The following is a 22,237-nucleotide window of genomic DNA, read 5'->3' as shown; positions in this document are numbered from 1 at the left end:
CGCAAACTGCGCGCTAGTCCTGGCTCTCCCTCCCCCTGCTGCCCGCTCGCGATCCACACAGGGCGGGCCTTAATTGACCCACCCGCGTGAAATCGCAGTGCGGATCCGATCGCGGGTGGTTCCCACCGAGCCCTCCAATGAATGGAAAACTCTGGCCCAACTCTTTTGAAAATAACATTAATAGTCACAGCATTAACTGCTTTAACTGGCAATCTGTTCCTTATTAGTTTTGCATTTGTACCCTTTACTGCAGCATTCAAAACTTAAATTATCTACATATATGTACAAAATTTATTTCTCTCGTTGTTACTTAAATCAACAGCATGTCCTCTCTTAATTTCTTTTTGTCACATGAAGGTAAGTTCAGATCTATAAGCCACTTTCAAACATAAATCCTTAAAATCCTGGAATTATCCTTGACTCTCTCTTTGAATATGTCAATAATCTTTGGAAAATGGGGTGATCAAAATGTTTATTTGATTCCTAACCAAATGCTCTTAAGATATTTGACTAACGCTGCAATAAAGATTGACTTTAGTTGATACTTATGAATGGACCACATTTCCGACTCTTCTAGTCAACACACTTGTATTTGACAGCTGAAGTGTTGGAAGGGAGAGTTGCTATGCAAAAGTAAAATAACCAGTCTTAGATCACTGGTTTAATCTCAGCTCAAAGGAGGGACAGTGTTTAGCCTACCTGATGATGAAGACAAGTAAGTAATTGAGCCACAAGGAGCATTAAGATCCCAGATTCAATATTCTGGCTGTGGTAGAAGGATGGAGGGAGGTTTAGAAGGTTGTTGCCTGCTGAAAATAAAGTGATTCCAACCAGAAAACGTTTGAGACTTTCTGCCCCATACCTGTCATCGCTGCAGCTGCAGCTGCAGTAAACTTGCCTCAGGCCTACCGCTATTCAACTGGGGGTATCTGACTGAATCAATGGTAGACCCTTTTAACACATAAATTGATCAACATAGAACCCTGTTCTCCATCTTAGGACTTGGCAAAGATCATGGTGTGTTGTTGACAGTCCACCCAAAGGGGAACTTGCTGTAAGTCTTATTGCATGTTTGTGGGCTGGGAGAAGTGGAAGTGTTCTTGCAGACCAGGGGTCCCTGGGATTCTGTACCATATTGGCAGTGCCTTTACCCTCAAAGAGCAACAGTGTAGATCAGTTTCAAATCACCCAACAGAAATGCTCAATTACGAGGTATTCACTCAAGTGGAGTTTACTTAACTAGAATTTAAACTTTAGGGGTCATTTTAACCTAAATCACTGGGCAGGAAATCCACTGGATTGCGCAGAATGCCAGTTTTCCACCCTGCGCAGTCACACTTTGCATTGACTTCAATGGCACATTTAATTGGACATGGTGTAAACCAGTGTTGCACCCAATCCTGTCAGAGGTCCGATGATGACTTATGTTAAAAACTGTCCCCACTGTCTGCGCAGAGGCTGGGCTTTTTGAAGATGGTTACATTTGCAAACAGGATAGATCCATGACACTACTTACCATGTTTTCTTTGCTTTTGAAAACAGAATGAAGAGGATGATGGCATTTGCTATTACTAAAAGGATGAAGATAATAGTCATAACTGTAATGACAACTTTCAAGTTTTCTTTTTTGGCTAAATATCCACAGTCACATTTTTCAATTTCTGTGAAGAAAAAAGTCTGAAATTAGTTGATAATTCCAAATTGTATGAAGAGTTCCAAACTGTACACCTTAGGTTTAATGGAGAAATACCAATAAGAGTTTAATGTATTGTTGCATTTGAAATATGGTATCTTAGAAAGCTACGCAATAAGGTGGACATTCAAATTTTATAAGTGATAGTTTCTTGGCTGCACTGTATTCATCCAATTACTGGAAAAAGAATTGAGAGTTTTGGTTGCTGACCAAACTTGTCAGAATGGAGGGTTAATTCTCCACATAAATAATCAATGCTTCAAGAGACAAATGAGGCATTTTGCTAATGAGGATTATTCAAGAACATTAAGTAGAGGTTCAAGGATAAACTTAAAGGAAATAAGGATGAGTTCAGAAGAAATGAATATGATTAATTGACTCGCATGTTCTACAGGCTTCACTGAGCTGTTCCATGCATATCTGAAATTCGTCAACAACCATAGATCCAGTGTGTCCTTTGTATCTATATCTGCCTAAGTAGCAACATAGTTCGACTAGTAGGATATTCTCAGGACTGTCTTATTTACTGTCATTAAACCTACCTCGAGGTGGCAGAAACAATAAAGCAATTCGAGTGTACATGATGGGTTTTTAATAGCACAGAAAAAGAACTTTGCTTTGCATTATGGAACTAACTTCTGAGCTTGCTTTGACCTTATTGTCTTGCTCTGTACCTTGTAAAAAGATTTCAGGAAGTCCAAGCGGACGTCTACTGGGCTTCCCTCATCCACAATCTTGGTGATTTCTTCAAAAATATAACCTGATTTGTTAGACATTACCTCCTCTTTTCGAAGCCATGCTGGTTGTTCCTGTCTGTCCCAGTATCATATATTGCATACCTAATGATCCATTAAGCTTTTTTCCTATTATTGATGTAACCAATGGTTACTCAGTTCCACTGTGTCTCCTTTTTTTAAATCTGGGGACATGCAGTGAACAATCAAAATAAAAGCAAAAAAGAAAAGGTTCACACAGTACATGCTCCATCTTACTGAGGACCCTCAGGTGGATATTATTTATCTATTTTCAAGTTCTTAACTCCAAATAAAACAATCTGTTAGTATTCATTTTATTGTCAAAATCTTCATTCAGTTTTAACAGTCGAGTATTATCTTCAAGAGTGAAGACCAGTACAAAGTATTTATTTAATACTGCCACCATACCCAGTGAGTCTTTCATAATCTGCCCTTCTAAACCCTTATGTGGCCCAAAACAGTCTCTGACATAACACAAGAACATAAGAAACATTCCGTCCTTTGACACTGCTCCATCATTCAATACAATCTTCACATAACTGACGAAGCTTTCCCTATTTATTCTACAATTGTCCATGGTCCTCTTTTCCATTATCCTTTCAACTGATCTAATAAACAACCTTTGTTTTCTAGCACTTAATTTTGTTTCGCTGAGTATTCAATGCCGCTGATTTGTAGAAACATTTTTGTTTACACCTTAGAACCATAGAACCATAGAAAAGTTACAGCACAGAAGGAGGCCATTCGGCCCATCTCGTCCATGCCAGCCTGAGGACACCCAGCTGCCCTTTCTAATCCCACCTTCCTGCACCCGGCCCATAGCCCTGCAGCTTACAGCACTTAAGGTGCAGATCCAGGTACTTTTTAAAAGAGTTTAGAGTTTCTGCCTCTACCACCAACTTGGGCAGCGAATTCCAGACACCCACTACCCTCTGCATAAAAAAGTTCTTCCTCATATCCCCCCTACACCTTCTGCCACTTATCTTGAAATCTATGTCCCCTGGTTCTAGAATCCTTCACCTTATCTGTCCTTGTAAATACCTGACCAGCTACTTTGACATTTTCTTACCACACTCCTTTCTTTTCACTTTGGGTACATGCTTGCTGCTTTATTCTCAATTTAGTTATAATTACAGAGAAATTACTGACTCTTTATCGATCACAAAACTGGGCAAAGTGCAAAACTGGTGTCCAATCTACTCACCTTCTCAGGGGCAATTAAAGATGGGTAATAAATGCTGGCCTTGCCAGTGATGTCTACATCCTACAACACTTGAATTAAAAAAAAATCCAAATTTTCCCCATTCCCATTGGACAGTTTAAGTTACACTTGGGGCTTAGAAATTCGAAAGCCACATCAATTTTTTTTTCATAATAGCTACCTGTAGAGGGAGATCTCAGATCATATTTATAAATTCTTATAAGTTCACTAGAGGATGTAATTGTACAGAATACCAAACATAAAATCATTTGCAGTTACCTGAGATTCAGTACAACTTCTGGATGTAAAATATGGACAGAGGTGGCGATTTGCAGATAAAGATAATGTAGTGAAAAATATCATGAAATAGTGCATTAAAAAAAGGGCTACTGCTATTTTACTCCAAAATACATGGCTCATCATGTTTCTTTGCTGATAATACTTCTACACCTAGATTTTTTTTGAAAGAGAGATCTCAATTGTGTGAGCATGCTGGGCAGTAATTTTGCCACTTTGAGACAAGAGATCACAATAGGTTCTTGAGTCACTTCTTAATTAATTATCTGCACTCAGTGCTTAGACCATTGAAAATTCTTCAGAAGAGAGGGAATGATATAGGACTGATCAGTCCATAGAAAAGATTGGGATTTGGGTTTTCCCCATACATAAGAATTATTGACAAATCAAATTATTTCTAGTCTTCATGTCCCAATTCAACCTTTTTCAACACAAGCCGAAAAATTTTTCACCCGTCAAAGCAAACTGAGGATTGTGTCACGCTATGGGGGCTGCATGCTAAATTGTGAATTGGATTCCGATTGCGCCTCCAAAAGTTACTATATTCGCTAAGAATGTTGATGAGATTGATTCCCTCATTGAACAAACCAAAACATTCTGAGTTCAACCCTTCTGTGCGGCACAGCTGTGTAAAGGATTTTTTACTTCAGGCTAAAATAAGAAACCAAAACACAATTGGTCACCGCTGAAATGGGGAATGAAAACTTTCTCTCAAAAATGATTTTTTTAAATTCGGTTATGGGATGTGAGTGTCGCTGGCTAGACCATCATTTAGTTCCCATCCCTAATTGCCCTTGAGAAGGTGGTGGTGAGCTGCCTTCTTGATCTGTTGCAGTCCATGTGATGTGGGTACACCCACAGTACTGTGAGGGAGGGAGTTCCACGATTTTGATCCAGTGACAGTAAAGGAATGGCGATATATTTCCAAGTCAGGATGGTGAGTAGCTTGGAGGGGAACTTCCAGGTGGTGGGGTTCCCATGTATCTGCTGCCCTTGTCCTTCTAGATGGTAGTGGTTGTGGGTTTGGAAGGTGCTGCCTAAGGAGCCTTGGTGAGTTTCTGCAGTGCATCTTGCAGATGGTACACACTGCCACTGTTCGTTGGTGGTGGAGGAAATGAATGTTTGTGGATGTGGTGCCAATTAAGTGGGCTGCTTTGTCCTGGATGGTGTCAAAGCTTCTCAAGTGTTGTTGGAGCTGCACTCATCCAGGCAAGTGCAGAGTATTCCATCACACTCCTAACGTGTCTTGCAGATGTTGGACAGGCTTTGGAGAGTCAGGGGGTGAGTTAGTTGCCGTAGGATCCGTAACCTCTGACCTGCCCTTGTAGCCGCAGAATTTATATGGATAGTCCAGTTCAGTTTCTAGTCAATGGTAAGCCCTCAGGATGTTGATGGTGGGGGATTCAGTGATGGTGTTGCCATTGAATGTCAAGGGGCAATGGTTAGATTCTCTCTTGTTGGAGATGGTCATTGCCTGGCACTTGTGTGACATGAATGTTACTTGCCACTTGTCAGCCCAAGCCTGGATATTGCCTAGGTCTTGCTGCATTTGGATATGGACTGCTTCAGTATCTGAGGAGTTGTGAATGGTGTTGAACATCCCCACTTCTGACCTTATGATGGAGGGAAAGTCATCGATGAAGCAGCTGAAGATGGTTGGGTTTAGGACATTACCCTGAGGAACTCCTGCAGTGATGTCTGGAACTGAGATGATTGATCTCCAACAGCCATAGTCATCTTCCTTTGTGCTAAGTATGACTTGGTTGGTTGAAATTAAAAGTACTGAGCAAAGAATCGCTGAACATACTCATTTGCTGCTGAGAAGTTCCATGTTGAATTTTCTAAAATGCAAGATAGTGAAATGATCCAGATTCTTTTCAACGACTGAAAGTGGGGGAGGTACGATAGAACGTTCTCATTATATTCACTTTGTGATGGAATCCTTGATTTCAGGGTTTATATTTTTTGAGGCAGACCCTAACAAAAACAGAAACTGAAAAGGAAAATTAAAAAAGGAAACATAGAAAAAGAACTGACCCTCCTAGTATCTAAGGAAATAAAAACTGAAACAGATTTGGAAACCAAAACTTCTGGACAGACTGAGACTTGTTGAGGCTATATAAAGGGACACAGAGCCTCTAAGCTCAGTAGCAGTAGTTGATGAGCCAGTGATGCAGAACAGGTGAACTGAAGAGAAAGAGTAGAGATCCAGAAGTGAGAATAAGTTGCTGCAGCTGTTCCTGTTACATGAAGATAACATTGGTGGATCTACACCATCCAGATCGAACTGGGGAGATTCTGCCAACATGTGCCATTTGTGCCAATGGAACTTGGGTTGGTTGTTTGCTGCTGTTGGCTGGGGATCAGGTTAGCTCCTAGAAGGAGAGGAGCTGAAATTCTTTGTGAGGAAGACAGAGTTTGGAAGTTCTGAATTTGAATTTGTGTGGACTGCTGATCTGACTTCGTTACACCTGCCACTTAATCTGTACTTCATTGTTTATAACTGACTGCAATTTGCCTGTTACTTCATGTTTAACTTATATTTTGGATGCTAGAGTATAGGAGGTTATCTAAGATAATATATAGTGTTTGCTTTGTTTGACTCTTGTATGGTAAGAATTCTAGGCCAGGATTTTGCCCTCATCGGGCGGGCTTGACGGGAGCGATCAGGAAGCTGGCTGCCGCCCAAGATCGGGGCCTGACTGCGATTTCATACTGGCAGGCCAAATAAGGCCTGCCCAGCATGAAATGCGTGCTGCAGTGTCCAGTGCTGCCCGGTGTGTGGCGGTGGGGGGGGGGGGGGGGGGGGGAGAGGGGAGGGGGGTGCAAGGACGAGTGGGAGACTTTGAGCGCGCGAGTGCACCCAGGATAAGCTCCCTGAGTCCCTGAGGCAGAGAGCCATCTCAGAGAGATTGAAGATTTTAAAAATTAGAAATAAAGAACTTTAAAATGTTACAAAACATGCCCCCTCATGAGGCTCTGTCACATGAGCAGGGATATGTTATTAATGAAATGTTAAAATTTTTATTTAATTTTTTAATAGCTGTTGGAAATCTCATCCCGCCTGTGGATGATGTTTCCTAAAAAATCCAAAGGCCACTTGGCCTTTTCGCCTGCCCACCAACCGTAAGTTTGGACAGGCACGAAAATGTAATTAAATTATTAGTTTACTGGCCTTAATAAGCGTTTTAATTGTCGGCGGGTACGCTGCTGACTCCCACTTGCGCCCGCCGACCGAAATATCGTGCGAGTGCATGATGACGTTGGAACACTCACCCAGCGTCATCATGTGTCATTTTACACTCGGTAGTGTCGGGTGCCCGCCTACCCGACGAGCTAAAAATTCTGGCCCGAATGTTTTAAACCGAGGAATCTTGTGGCTTCGTCCCTTTAGTAAATAACTGGGATTTTGTTTATTTTTAATTACCGGTCTCCACTGAGATTGTAACAAGTTATAAGTCACGTTTGGAACACTTCAGCATCGGGGCTATTGTCATGAGCCCATTAAAATGATTTAGACTCACATACAACAATATTATTTGTTTACAACTTGAACTTCACTTTTGTAAAGTTGGTTCCAACCGTCTTAATATTGTTGCCATTTTAGTAGAGGCCAGTAACTATTTTTATTTAAAGTAGACAAAATTTGTAATTCCAGTTATTTACTAAAAATATAAAGTCACAAGATTCTGTGGTTTTACTATACAAGAGTCAACAAAGCAAACACTAAATACTATCTGTTCTGTATTGTTACATTGAGAATTAACATACGTTAAACATGAATTAACAGGCAAGTTATGGTCGAATATAAACTATAGCTTGCACATTACATGGTAGATACAACTAAGGCAGATCTTATGAATTGGCTCAGCCATCCACTCAGGCTTTGGTGATCACACTCAGTCACAAAATCCTTCAAAATCTGTCTTCCTCATGAGGAATGATCAAGCTGAAGCTCCTCTCCTTCTACAAGTTAGTCTGATCCCCAGCTGACAGCAATGCATAACCAACCTGAGTTCCATGGGCACGGTCTTCACCACAAATGGCATATGCCTGCAGAAGCTGCTCAACTCAGCCTGGGGCCATCGTGCTGACTGGGGTTGACCCACCAATGTTATCTTGCAGCAACAAATACAGCAACGTATTTTCAGCTTCTGGATCTGGACACTACCTTCTCCAGTCTTCTTCAGCTTGCCTGTGCTGGACCAGTGCACTCAACAACTTGTACTACACAGCTTGGACTGATCTATGCACTGATATATTTTTCAACTAGGATCAGTTTCCCAGATTTGCACTAAGTGCGGTAGCGGGCAAGAAAAAGGACGTTCTACCTGCTGGCCACTATGGCAGGTTTTCACACCGTATCATCACATTACCATTTTGTTAATTGTGCATTCCCGGAAAACGCGCCAGGTCGCTGGCGGGGCATCTTCTGATTCACCCACCCTGCCATCGCCTCAGGCCTTCAGTAAACTGGGTGCCATATTTAAAGACCACCCCTGCAAAGAGCTAGCACTCTTCAAGATATAGGAAGATGTTGGGAACTGATGGCTTCCAAAGGGAGAAAACATGCTACCCCCAGATTTAGCAATGCTTCCCTCGAGTGCCTACTCAACACCTGATGTCCTTGATGTCATCCACGCGATGTCCTCTACACCTGCTCTGGGCGAAGGCCAGCAAGCAAGGTCACCGATCCAGCATGGGAGGAAATGGCAGCAGAGGTCAGCGCCAATGCCCTGAAACAGAGGACAGCCACCCAGTGCTGACAGACAATGAATGGTCTCATTCGTTCTGCCAGGGTAGGTGACTCTTCTCATCACTCTCAATTCACTCACAAACCTATCACACATCCACAGGGATCTCACGCCACTAACTCTGACACACACCCTCACATCTCCATCAATCTCATAACCTCTGGAGCTCACGTCATCATCCCACCCATGGCTCCGCTCACCCCACAAACATTACACGCAGTGCTATACATCCTGCTCACACTCTCTCCATCTATTTTCATGCAGGAGAAGCTGGCTCACAACAGCAGGGAGAGGTCCAAGAGTGAAGTTGGAGTGGCCCACATTAGGCCCCTCACTCAGTTTGAAGAACGTGCCATTGCACTGAATGGTGAGGACGTGGACCGTGCCTGCGGTGACGGTGATGTCAGCGGCGAACTCCCTCTTGAGGATCCTGCGCCACATCATCCCTCCCTCAACGCAACTCTGAGTGCTCTCTCTCCTGCTTTTGACTCTGTTGCCATGCACTAATTATCTCTACTTTGGTTCACAGGGAGCTCTGCCAAGTGACCGACACCCTCAGCCAGCCAGCCCCTCAGCTCCCTCCAGGTCCTCACCTCTAGCGAAGAGGACTCCTCCTCCATTGAAGAGCTGGAAATAAGCAGCCTGGAAGACCCGTCACAGTGCTTACCCACACCCTCCACCAGCGCAGAAGCACACACCTCAGTGGGACTTAGATCCTGAGCAGGCTTGGATTTACAATCTCATGGTCACTGCATGGACACATGTCCGCAGCAGGAGGAGGCAGGTTGAACTGAGCTCCCCGGCATTCTGAAGGCTGCTGGGGAAGTGGTATCTGTGAGGTCTGAGTCAGACGACGAGCCTCTGGATTCAGCCTTCCAACTCATCCTGGAGAGTCAGCAGAAGGTGGGGGAACATCATGCAGAGCTGTTGGAAGCTCTCAGTGGAATGGCATGTGAGTTGGAGGAGTGCTCTCTGATTAAGTGGTGCCCACGTGTGCGTATGTGGAGTTCTCCATTGAGAGGATGGTGGACACCATGGAGACCCTGGTCCAGCAGAGCACTGAGATGTACGCAGACCTGCACTCCATCGCGGTAGCCATGGGTGAGTGCCTGGCAACATGAGAGGGAAACGCGGCACCTTGATGTCCCTCCAGGTGCTCCTACCCCTCAAGGAGTCAGGCCGGTGCCCTCGGGCACCTGAAAGGAGGAGGAGCGGCAGCTGGACACCCTGGGTCATCCACTCAGGAATCTCAGAGGCTGTCCTCTCCCTCCGGGTCCCCTTTGCATGTGAGCCCCTCAACCTCATCCTTTGTCACTGCAGATGGAGCAGCTGGCCCACAGGAAGGCAACCAATGGGGAAGGAAAATTACGGCCTCATTTTATTTTTGTTTCTATAGAAATTGGAAGGGCCAGTTTCCTTTCTATGTTTACCTATTCTGTTTTCCTTTCTGCTTCTCTTTCCAGTTCAGTTTCAGTTCTAGTTAGGGTCTACCTCAAAAAAATACAAATTAAATTTAAAACTCAGATTCCCTCACAATATGCTACCAGACTTGACTCACCTGCATAGAGATCTTGGCAGCCAAGGAACAACACCTCATCTCTCTATGAGGCAATTTACAGTGTTCCAGGCTGTACACCGAGTTCAGCAGTTTTTGATCTGCTCATATCATTTTTTAATGCTGCTCTATACCCATCTTTTGTTTCATTAATTGTGCCATTACCATCGCATGATCCCTTGCACTATTATCCCTTCCTTCCATCCTAGCACTGACCTCTCCCATTGTTTTTACCTTCCCCTCTCCCAATTTCCTTTCCTCTGTGCTTGCTTAAAATCTGTTATAGCTGCAACATTTTCTAGTTCTGACAGAAGGTCACCAATCTGCATCGTTAATCTTGTTTCTCTCTCCACAGTTGCTGCAGGACCTGTTCAGTGTTGTCAGGATTTTCTGTTTCTATCTCAGTTGTGCATCATCTGCAGTTTTTTGCCTTCATTCCTATTTTTAGTTTTACTTGAAATTGGTTCATTTTAAGCTTGGACACTCTAGTTCTCAGGCAACTTGGAAGGCGAAAGAGCCACACACCTGCTAAGCTTCAGAGGAGTGACACCCAGAATTTAAAGAGCTGGTTTACCTGCCTCTTCCATCTTCTTTTCTCCAGTGGAACAAGTCTCAGTTTAAAACTCATTTGTACCCAGTCGGTCAGCTGTCCATTCAAAATGAAAAGCAGGGAGCCCTGGAGACTGTCCACCAACACCAGGGTAAGTTATGGAGTGAGCCGTCTTGCGGGTAGGGAGAGGATAATTTGTGCCTGCAAACTCACACTTAACTTGTGAAGCCTGGGGGAGCACTCTCACTCCTCCTGGCCCCAGTTAGGAAAGTTTTTCGTTTACCTCAGGTGGGTCCCCTCTTCTTCCCTGCCAGATTTTACCATCCAGGCCCTGTCGACATCCTAGGACCACCATTTGCATGTACTTATGAGTTCCCATCTGCTTTTGGCAGGCATGGGAGCCTCTTTAAAAGGTACGTGCTTAAAATGATGGCTGGCAGAATCAGAGAAGGGAATGGGCAATAAGTGCTCCATAGCCATTTTAACTTCACTGCCACCCTGTTCTTGCCTAATGGGGTAGATAGAGAGTGTCCTTCTAGAATTATTATTAAATCTGAATCATATACCCATGTGATTTTTCCCAATGGTTGATTAGTTTAGCTAAGAATTTTGTCTTGAATGTAAACTGTTAGTAGTCACACCAAAATCTTTTTTTCCTTTTTTAGATTTATTACTGGTTTCTACAAGATACTATCTCCTTTATTCTGCATGTAAAATTCTGCTTAAGGATGCAAAGATAGCACAGCACAATAATGATGCACATTAATAACATCAAAATATTGCATACAGAAGCAAAATTATAACACTATATTAGAATGCTTCAGTATAGTCACTATGGCAAAATTATGCTTGATTGGCAAATGAAAAAAAATACATAATCCAGCATAAGCCATCCAATCTGCAATCTACTTTGCAAATATCTCAACAGTTAGATACAAAAAAACTGACTCTGCTATAAGTATTCTCCGAACTGTGAGACGTAAGATCATCTTGATATTTACCGTTTGCTATTTCTTTCTTCAGTTTTTCCAGGAACTTTGGCTTTTCTTTCAGAGGTTTCTAAAATAATGAGAGAGATTTGAGAAGAATTTACAAACAATGGATCTTTTAATAATTTTCATGGAAACTTTTTCAGTAGAAATCAAAGCTTTACCTCAAGATTGTCAATGAATGCATCCACTGCCTCCTCCATATTTTCCAGGTCATTGCGTGCTTTGATTGCATCTATATTCACCTGATTTTTGAGTGCTTCACTATCTTGTTCAATGCAAAATACTGCAAATACAATAATAGCAGAAATAGAAATGTAGGCTTATACAAGTTGGTGAAATATCGGTCCAGCTAAGGGTAACTAACACTCATCTCAATTTAGTGTGATTGGGATGAATAGGCAAAAAGGGGGGAAAAATGCTTGTGTTGCTATATACTGGCTTAATATGTCCTATGGGAGTCAGCATTTTACTTCCAATTAATTCTAACATAAGAACATAGAAATAGGAGGAGCAGGAGTAGGCCATTCAGCCCTATGAGCTTGCTCTGCCATTCAATAAACTCATGGCTGACCTTCTACCTCAACTCTGCCTTGCTACCCTATCTCTTGATTTCATTAGTATCTGAAAATCTGTTGGTCTCTGTCTTGAATACACTCAGCAGTGGAACATTAACAGCCCTCTGGGATACAGGATTCCAAAGATTCACAACCCTTTGAGTGAATAATTGTCTTTGGGGCTCTCTTCCTGAAAAGGTGGTGGAAGCAGAGTCTTTGAATATTTTTAAGGCAGAGGTGGATAGGTTCTTGATAAGCAAGGGGGTGATATGTTATCGGGGGTAGGTGAGATGCAGATTGAGGTTACTACCGGATCAGCCATGATCTTATTAAATGGCGGAACAGGCTCGAGGGGCCGAGTGGCCTACTCCTGCTCCTTGCTCGTAATGTCCTCTACTTTCAGCCCTAAATGGCTGAACCCTTATTCTGAGGCTGTGACCCTGTGTTCTAGACTCCTCAGTCAGTGGTGGGAAACCAGGGGTACATCCTCCCAGCATCTACCCTATCAAGGAAGGCCCTTTGTAATTTTGCATGTTCCAATAAGATTACCTCTCCTTCTAAATCCTAGGAAATAACTCCTGTTTGAAAAATTCCCCCTCCCAGGAATGCAGTTGTTCCCATTGTAATAAAGACTAACATACCATTTACTTTCCTTGTTGCTTGATGTACCTGCATTTTAACTTCCTATGATACATGTGCAAGGGCACCAGGTCCCTCTGGATATCAATGTTTTCTCCTTTCTCACTTTTAAAGTGCTTATACTTATGTATTGTTCCTACCCAAATGGATAACCTCATATTTCTTCATATTATGTTCCATTTGTCATATTCTTGCCCATTCGCTAAACTTGTCTATATCATTTACAGACTCTTTGCAACATCCTCACAGCTTACTTTCCCCCATAGCTTTGTGTTATCAGCAAACTTGCAGGCATCACATTTGGTCCCTTCACCGAAGTCATTCATCTAGACTGCAAATTGCAGAGGGCCAAGCACTGGTCCTTAGATACAACGCACCAATACAAAAATGACCCGTCCATCCCTTCTCTCTGTTTCCTGTCTGTTAACTAGTCCTCAATCTATGCTAATATTTTACCCCCAATCCCACAATCCAACAGGTTAAAAGGGTTGAGGTTACAGTACTTTGTAACATTCTTCTCAGTCTGCTTTGCCAACTCTAGAGTTTTGGTGTATGTACAGCCCTAGGCCTCCCAATTTCTACATTGTTCTCCTTTAAAATGATACCATTTAGTTTGCATTTCCACTCTCATTCTTCTGGTAATAAGATGTTCCCTTACTATCAGATTGCTAATTATTTCTGGTTCAATCTTCACAACTAATTGGGTGTCACCCATATACCCTGATCTACATATTATTTTGTATTTTGTGAATGCGAGGTTTATAAATGATACACTTTCCCCACCCCCCCGCCCAATTTTCTGCCCTTCCGAAGGCATTGACTAAGATCCTTAGAAAAATTCACTTTACTGAGGAATGTTTTTAACAAATTAAACATCATAAAAATTGCAGGCTCAAGAATCTCAGTCTAAAAATATCTCTTTTTTGTATTATTTTTAGTGTTTAAAAAAACCTATCGTTTGAGATGTTTTGCCAGGAACTATCCATCTCATTGTCCAGGTGATATCCAGGCAGCAGATCATACAACTGGGTGATATCCAGACTATAACAAGAAGCTCAGAGGGAATTTAAGGAGAGAAAAGAAAAGGGAAATAAAGGAATTGCATTTATGTAGCATCTTTAATGAGCTCAGAACATCCCAGTGGGTCAAATCAACCAGTAATATACTTTTTGAAATGCATTCAGTGTTGTAATGTTGGTAAACATGGCAGCCGATTATGGTGTAAAGTGGCAGATAAGTGTTGCGCAGGACATTTAGTAAGCACCACTGCTCATACCCACCTGTGAGGACCTTGGCTTAACATCTTAATTCAACCAAAACAGAACTGCACTGGAGTGTCAGCCTAGATTGTGTGCTCAAATTGCTGGAGCAAGTTAAAAAATTTTGAATTACAGTTATTGTCAATTGAAGCAGTTTAGGAAGTATTGATCACAGTATAATAAGCTTAAAATAATGGTCGATCGGACGTATATATAGTACAGGCTAAAGTAATAATCTGGAAAGAAGCCAGCCATGAGTAAATGAGGGTGGAGCTAAAGAAGATAAACTGGAGAAACATATTGACAAAGGGGTAGAACTACAGTGGACAATGTTTAAGCGTGAAATCAATAGTGTTCAGGAGAAATATAGTCCACTGAAAAATAAGAACAAACTAGCCAAGAATGAAATGCTATATATATAAAGATAATGAATTTAAAATAAAGTTGAATCTAAAGAAAAAAGGCACATGTAAAGTGCATAAACAATACAGCATGACCATGGGAATATGGTGAGTTTAGGAAAGGGACTAAAGAGGCAATCAACAATGCAAAGGGAAAATGTGAAATGAAAATATCAAGCCGTATGAAAAGAGGTAGTAAAGTATTCTATAGGTACACACAGTAACAAAAGAATGAAGGTGTTCTCACAAAGGGATGATCAGTATAAACTCACAGGAAATGTGACTAAAATTACAGGAATAGCGAATAGATATTCTGACCTGAGTTTTCACTGATAAGACAGAGAATAACAACAGTAGAAGACTATTATAGATGGATGTTACAACAGTTAAGAAGGAGATATTAGATAAATAACCATGCCTAAGGAGGTCAAGTTCCAAGGTCCAGGTGGGTTGCAGATATTCAAATTAAGAAACTAGGGAGAAGATAGCAGAGGCACTATTATCCATAATTAATGATTCAATTGAAAAGCAAAAAATGGACTGGTGTACAGCAAATCTAATTCCTATCTTCAAAATGTTTTTGGCAGTTCACACAGTGAGATAACAAACACTTTAGTCCATGCTTCAAACAGAAAAAAGGAGCAGAAAGAATTAGAAAGTGGAAGTATAGAATTATAGGATGAAAAGGGTACACTCATTTTCTTCATCGGGGAGCAATTTACATTTGTTTGAAAGATATAGTGAAAAACATGCAAAAACATCCATGTTCCCTCTGATAAGGCACTCACTGTCTGGTTGGTTTGAGAGATGAATTAATGAAGAAGTGGTTGCTCTGGTCTCTATGTGTAGCAACATTATAACCATGTTTTTGAGTTTAGAGCTACTACAAATGGCAACAAGGTCACTTCTTCCCAACCATCCCCCTCCACCTTTGTCATCTGATGAAATTTATTCTGTCATTGCTGAACCATGGGCCAGAACTTCAGTGGAGTAGCCATCACCTTCAGATTGCCACTCAGCTCCTTTTCACTTAACCTTAGTCCGGAGCTACACCTTTCTTGCCTGATCTTCCGTCCCAGGTCTGGTGGGAAATGTGCAGTAGCTCCTGGGAGTCTTCAGTGCAGAGCAGCAGCATCGGGGAGAATGAAGCCTTTTTATGGTGTTGGGCGGTCAGGTGGGTGTTAGGTGCTTAGAAGGGAAGGTCAGGTGGTCAGGAGAGGGCTGGGTGGTTAGGGGTCTCAGGTGCTTGAGGGGCTTTGGGCCTTGAGAAGTGGTCAGGGGTGGTTCAGTGGTTGGGGGAGGTTTGGGTAGTCGGGGGGGGATCGGGTGGTCGGGGGATGGTCAGGGGTGGCGTCGGTTGGTCAGGTGAGATGAGGGGGCCATGGGTGTTGAGAGGGTAGCTGAGGGGTGGGCAAGGTAGTCGGGGAGGGTGGTCGGGATGTCGGGAATAGGGAGGGCAGTCGGGTGGTGAGGTGGTTCTTGGAGGTGTCAGGTGGTCAAGGGGGTGGGGAGATGGGATGGTGGTCAGCGGGCTGGGGGCTGGTTGTGGGGGTAGCCAGGGTGGGGACAATAGTCGGGAAGGTGGAGAGGGTGGTCAGGGGGAGTTGGATAGGAGAGTTAGGGGTGTTTGTGATGATAGTCACGGGGGAGGTAGTTGGTGGGGTGGGGTGTAGTCAGGAGGTGGGGAGATGGTCGAGGGGTCGGAGGGTGTTCAGGGAAGTAGTCGGGGGATCCAATGGGGATTGTGGAGGTGTGGGGTGGGGTGGAGGGCAGTACCGTAGTTACCCAAGGAGTCAGAAGTGTTTTTTAATCCTTCTAACTTTTCCTGGGTAACTACCCTGCTAAGAGATTTGGAACCATCCGAAGCCTTCAGTTTAAATCAGAATTTTGAATGGTTCCAGATGCAGGGTAATTGACCATCGGAAATTTAAACTTCCCAGGCAATTCCTGTGTAGTCCTTGCGTGGGGACATCCGGGAAGCTCTCACAGCGCATTTTCTGGGGTAACCTCTGGCGTACAATCCTGCCAGGGAATGAAAATTCTGAGCCCATATATCTATGTCCTCACATTGAATTTAATTCTTATGATAACCCCCTCACTTAGTTTAGATGCAAGTCCTGAAATTTCGACAAAATAACTTCGAGGGTGTGAATGTGCTTTTTACGGCAAGCCCCAAAAACGTTTCACCATCCCATAGCAATTCCACAGCAATTATTGTCATAGAACAGAGATTGTTCACTGCACAGAATTCTGATAAAAACATAGCAACATTCTCAGAAAATTGAACTGAGCTTGTTCTTTGGAAAAATTAAGAGATTAATGTGAAATCTTTTTCCACACAGGTTAATTCACTCCAGACGATGTTTTTCTGGCTGCAAGCAATGAAATGACTTGAAGGGATTTCTATGTCCTCCTGTCAAAATACTGAAAGGGATACGAGCAGATAAATGAGACAGGTTGAGGCTTAAGTGGTTCATAAATTATCAGAACAAGGAGAACAATGTTTTGCTGTTAGTGGTGAAATTCTTGGGTTGGCGTAAGAGAAACAAACAAAATGATTTGTCAAATATTTTCACTTTGTTACCTTTGGGTTGAAAGTCTGCTGTGCGATATTTGTAACACATGAGCATCAAATTATTGTACCAAATATATTACCTGGACTTTCTTTCCACATCTCACTAAATACGCAGTATACACATTTACATTTGCTCTTTAGCTGTCATAATCCAGATAGCACAAGTGTATTTGAGGAGCCTCGGCCTCTGCAATTGTCCAAGTTATGAGGTTCTTGCAAGCTGTTTGGACATGAGCAGGGACTGCAGGAAGGATGAGCAAACTGACCACGACACCATGGTACAGGGAACCATTCAAGTGGGTGGGGGAGGAAATAGGAACGTAATAGTGGTAGGGGACAGTATAATTAGATACTGTTCTCTGCAGCCTTGAGCATGAGTCCCAAAGGCTGTGTTGCCTGCCCGGTACCAGGGTTGAGGAATCTCCTCAGGGCTGGTGAGGAACTTGGAGTGGGAAGGGAGGGATCCAGTTGTCATTGTCCACGTTGGTATCAACGACATTGGTGGGACTAGAAAGGAGGTAATGCTGAAAGAATTTGAACAGTTAGGAGCTGAACTAAAAAGCAGAACCTCCAAGTTAATAATCTTGGGATTACTGCCTGAGCCACTGGCAAACTGGCATAGGGTAAATAAAGTCAAGGAGTTAAATGCGTGGCTCAAAGATTGGTGTAATGGGTTTCAGTTCATGGGACACTGACACCAGCACTGGGGTATAAGGGAAGTGTTCCAGTGGGACAGGCTTCACTTGAAACATGCTGGGATCAGTATCCTGGCAAACTGAATAACTAGGGCTGTAGAGAGGGCTTTAAACTAAATGTGGGGGTGGGGGTGGTGGTTCTGGAGAGGGAATACGTAGGCTTACAAAGCAAAAGGATATGGCAGCATTGAAAGGCAGCTATTTAGGTAATGATACCCAGAGTGTGACAGGAAGGGACAGAGTGTACAAACATAAAAATACAGCAGCAAATAATTCAAAGGGGAAAATAGTAAAAAGGCAAAATTAATGGCTCTTTACTTAAATGCACATAGTATTCGGAACAAAATAAATGAATTAACAGCACAAATCGAGGTTAATGGGTATGATCTTATAACCATTATGGAGACATGGTTACAAGGAAATCAAAGCTGGGAACTTAATATGCAGGGGTATGTGACTTTTCGAAAGGACAGGCAGAAATGAAAGGGTGGTGGGTAGCTTTGTTAGTATGAGATGGAATAAGTACGATAGCAAGAAATGATCTTGGATCAGAAGATGTAGAATCCATATGGGTGGGAGGAAGAAATAACAAGGGGAAGAAGACACTGGTGGGAGTGTTGTCTATAGGCCCCCTAACAGTAGCTATACTGTAGGACAGAGAATAAATCAGGAGATAATGAGGGCATGTTAAAAAAGTAGTACATTAATCAGTACATTAATTAGTACATTAATGAAGACTGATGCAAAGTATTTATTCAACTCCTTTGCCATTTCCTGGTTCCCTATTATTATTTCCCAAACTTCATTCTCTAAGGAGCCTATGTTCACTTTGGCCTCTCTCTTCCTTTTTATATTTTTAAAGAAGCTCTTGCTGTCTGTTTTTGTATTACTTGCTAATTTACCCTCAAAATTAGGGTAATCATGGATGACTTTAATCTTCACATAGTTTGGGAAAAGCAAATTGGCAGAGGTAATCATGAGCAGGAATTCATAGAGTATATACTGAACAGTTTCCTAGAACGATATGTTGTGGATCCAACCAGAGATCAGGCTATTTTGGATCTGGCAATGTGTAATCAGACAGGTTTAATAAATGATCTCATAGTAAAGGATCCCTTAGGAAACAGTGACCATAACATGGTAGAGTTTAGCATTCAGTTTGAGAGTGAGAAACTTGGGTCTGAAACAACTGTGCTAAACTTAAATAAGGGTAATTACAAAGGAATGAGGGCAGAGTTGGCTGGAGTGGACTAGGAAAGGAGTTTAGCAGAAAAGATGAACAATGGCAGACGTTTAAGAAAATAGTTCATGACTCACAACAAAGATATATCCTAGTGAGGAAGAAGGATTCTAGGAAGGGGTAAACCAACCATGGTTAACCAAGTAAGTTAAGGATAGTATCAAACTGAAAGAAAAAATGTACAATGTGGCAAAGATTAGTAGTAAGCCAGAGGATTGGGAAAGTTTTAAAAACCAACAAAAATGACCAAAAAAATAAAGAGGGAGAAAATAAATTTTGAGGGTAAATTAGCAAGTAATACAAAAACAGACAGTAAGAGCTTCTTAAAAAATATAAAAAGGAAGAGAGGCCAAAGTGAACACAGGCTCCTTAGAGAATGAAGTTTGGGAAATAATAATAGGGAACCAGGAAATGGCAAAGGAGTTGAATAAATACTTTACATCAGTCTTCACGGTAGAAGACACTGATAGCATTCCAAAAATACCAAATAATCAAGGGGCAAAAAGCCGGGAGGTGGAGGCGGGGGTGAGGAAATAAATACAATATCTATTACTAGAGAGAAAGTACTAGGGAAACTAACGGGGCTGAAGGCCAATAAGTTCCCTGGACCTGATGTGTTGCATCCTAGAATATTAAAGGAATAGCTATAGAGAAAGTGCATGCACTGGTAGTAATCTTCCAAGAATCCTTAGATTCTGAAAAAGTCCCAGAGGATTGGAAAACTGCCAATGTAGAACCTTATTCAAAAAGGGAGGGAGACAAAAACAGGTAACTATAGGCCACTTAGCTTAACATCTGTCATTGGGGCAATGGTAGAGTCTATTATAAAGGTTTTATTAGCAAATCATTTAGAAATACATAATATAATCAAGCAGAGATAGCATGGCTTCATGAAGGGGAAATCATGCCTGACAAATTTACTAGAACTCTTTGAGGAGGTAACAAGCAGGGTAGGTAAAGATGAACCAGTAGATGTAATATATTTGGATTTTCAAAAGGCATTCATTAAGATACTGCACATAAGGCTACTTAATAATATAAGAGCCCATGGTGTTGAGGATAGTATATTAGCATCGATAGAGGATTGGCTAACTAATAGAAGACAAAGAGTTGGGCTAAGGGGGGCATTTTCAGGATGGCGAACTGTAAATAGTGGAGTGCCACAGGGATCAGTGCTGGGGCCACAATTATTTTCAATATATATTAATGACTTGGATGAGGAAAGTGAATGTACTATTGCCAAGTTTGCGGATGACACAAAAATAGGTGGGAAGGCAAGTGGTGAGGATGACACAAAGTCTACAGAGGGATATAGACAGGTTAAGTGAGTGGGCAAAAACTTGGCAGATGGAATATAATATGGGAAAATATGAGGTTATACACTTCGGCAGGAAGAATAGAGGAGCTGAATATTATTTAAATGGGGAAAGACTACAGAAGGCTGCAAAACAGAAGGATTTGGGTGTCCTTGTGCATGAATTGCAAAAAGTTAGCATATAAATTCAACAGGTAATAGGGAAGGCAAATGGAATGATGGCCTTTATTTCAAAGGGAATGGAGTATAAAAATAGGGAAGCCTTGCTAAAACTATGCAAGGCACTAATTAGGCCACACCTAGAATACTGTGAACAGTTTTGGTCCCCTTATCTAAGGAAAGATATACTGGCATTACAGGCAGTCCAGAGAAGGTTCACTAGGTTGATCCCAGGTATGGAGGGATTTTCTTATGAGGAGAGGTTGAGTATGTAAGGCCTGTACTCGTTGGAGTTTAGAAGAATGAGAGACAACCTTATTGAAATATATAGGGGGCTTGACTGGGTAGATGCTGAGAGGTTGTTTCCCCTTGTGGGAGAGTCTAGGACCAGAGGGCATAATCTCAGAGTAAGGGGACACCCATTTAAGACAGAAATGAGGAGGAATTTCTTCTCTCAGAGGGTATTGAATCTGTGGAATTCAATACTGTAGAGGCTGGGGCATTAAGTATATTCACAGCTGAGAGAGACCGATTTTTAATCAGTAAGGGAATCAAGGGTTATGGGGAAAAGGCAGGAAAGTGGAGCTGGGGATTATCAGATTAGCCATGATCTCATTGAATGGCGCAGCAGACTCGATGGGCCATGTGGCCTACTTCTGCTCCTATGTCTTATGGCCTTATGATCTTATGGTGTGTTCCAGGTGCAAAACAGCCTTAGAAAAACATAGCAAGGAAGATAGCTGGGGCTTCAAAATGAAAAGTTCCCATACCAAGCAATAATTTAACTCTGATGGACCTAACAATGTGTTTAGGTAAACATTATGGGTCAGAATTTCCTGGATTAGACTTTGTACACATCGACACCCATTGTTATGCCAATCTTGTCAATGGCAACTTGCAGCAAAAAAGTAAACCTATTGGCATCAGAGTGTAGGAATTTGGTGTAAAACAAATGGAATTAAGTAAATTATCAGAGCTCAAGGAAACTGCAGTATATAGACCATTTCCTCTCTTATGACCCACTTTATCTTACTGATGTTAAGAAAATTAAAGTTTGAAGTCAGCAAGCCATTGTTTATGCGCATTTAGCACAACAACAACTTGCATTTGTGTAGCACCTTTAACATAGTAAAATACCCTAAGATGCTTCATAGAAGTGCCAACAAACAAAGCTTAACACCAAACCAAGTAGGTAGAGATAAGTTTGATTATCAGAAGCTTGGTGAATAAAATAGGTTTCAAGCAATACTTTAAAACAGAAAAGAGTAATGGACAAACAAGTAAAGATATTTGGGGAGGCAGAGTTTAGAGCATAGACTGATTAAGTCACAGCCACGATGATGAGATGCATATTTTTGTATTTTTTGTGATTATGTTTCCTGTGTAGAAATCTGTAGGAGGGTGTGTCTAGGGTTAATTAAACAGGGGGAGGTTACTAGAGATAGGTTATTTGTGAGGTCTAAGATATGAAAGGTTAAAGATGTTAGGTTTATGTATTTGTAATGAGAGTTTATGATGGGTTTGAGTTACAAGTAAATAGGTTGGATCTGAAATTTGCATTTTGAGATAAGTTGGGAAATTGAGTTTTTAGCTGTGAATTTCA

This window comes from Cetorhinus maximus, chromosome 10 (assembly GCF_964194155.1).
Source record: "Cetorhinus maximus chromosome 10, sCetMax3.hap1.1, whole genome shotgun sequence".
Taxonomy (NCBI): domain Eukaryota; kingdom Metazoa; phylum Chordata; class Chondrichthyes; order Lamniformes; family Cetorhinidae; genus Cetorhinus; species Cetorhinus maximus.
Note: the sequence above shows the minus strand (reverse complement) of the source record.